The sequence below is a fragment of the Propithecus coquereli genome, unplaced genomic scaffold, assembly GCF_000956105.1.
Source record: "Propithecus coquereli isolate 6110/MARCELLA unplaced genomic scaffold, Pcoq_1.0 Scaffold372, whole genome shotgun sequence".
Taxonomy (NCBI): Eukaryota; Metazoa; Chordata; class Mammalia; order Primates; family Indriidae; genus Propithecus; species Propithecus coquereli.
In genome coordinates this window covers 2,024,052-2,025,050 of record NW_012149419.1, presented here as the reverse complement: position 1 = coordinate 2,025,050, position 999 = coordinate 2,024,052, and positions in this window count along the sequence as shown.

Here is a 999-nt window from a genome sequence, read left to right as displayed (position 1 = left end):
GACAAGTGGGAAGAGGGTGGGGCACTTCTGGTCCTGGGGACAGATATCTTACATTGTTATTTCACTCAACGACAGCCTCTTGTCTATTTCTGTACCACCTATACCTGGGCTCGGTCCTAGAACATGGGAGATAGTATGTGTGTGAAGGAAGGAATAAATAATGGAATGAGCGAATGAATGAAACAACTCCATGGTTTGAGTACTATTATTCTGCCCTTTGTTACGGATGAGGAAACCGAGGCTCAGAGACTGCCCAAGTCAGAAGCGGCAACACAGGGTGCAAACCCAGACCTCTTGGCTCCAGGCCAAGAAGAAGGTCGCGACAACCAAGTACAGATTTCATTTCATTTCCCTTCCAGCTAGTAGTTCTTAAGTGCTTCCCGAATGCCAGGAGGAAGCTATTAATGTCCTCTTAATAGTGCAGGCAGCCACAAGACTTTGGCTTTCTGTTAGGGCCCTGATCTGAAGGAATTCTCAGTCACCTGAAGCAGTGGGCCCCAAATAAAGGTTCCCGGGACCCTCCCCCGGGAATTCTAATGGACCCATCTGAAGGTGATGCCTGGGAATCTGCATTTTAACCACCACTTTGGGTTGTCCGGCGCACAGCCCGGCGCTGCAGACGGTCCAGCAGGAAGGCTCCAGACAGAAGCCTCAGGAGGGCGAAGAGAAGCATCTTTACTCCTTGGCTCACAAACGTTTACTGAGCACTTACTGTGTCACTGTTCTAGGTCCTAGGGACACAGTAGTGACCAGAACAAAGTCCTGTTCTCATCATTCTCTGCGCGGTGGGGGCGCTCGAGGCGGAGACAACACCAGGTGAAGAAGTGTGCAGGATGACCTCTGCTGTGACGGGCGCTCTGAGGAAAACGGAGGCAGTGACATGACGCAGAGCGGTAAGGAAGGGGTGCCCAGCTTTCTGAGGAAGCAACAAGTGAGCTGAGATCCCAGTGACCAGGAGATCTGGGCCAAGAATATTCCACGCAGAGGGAATAGAAGATG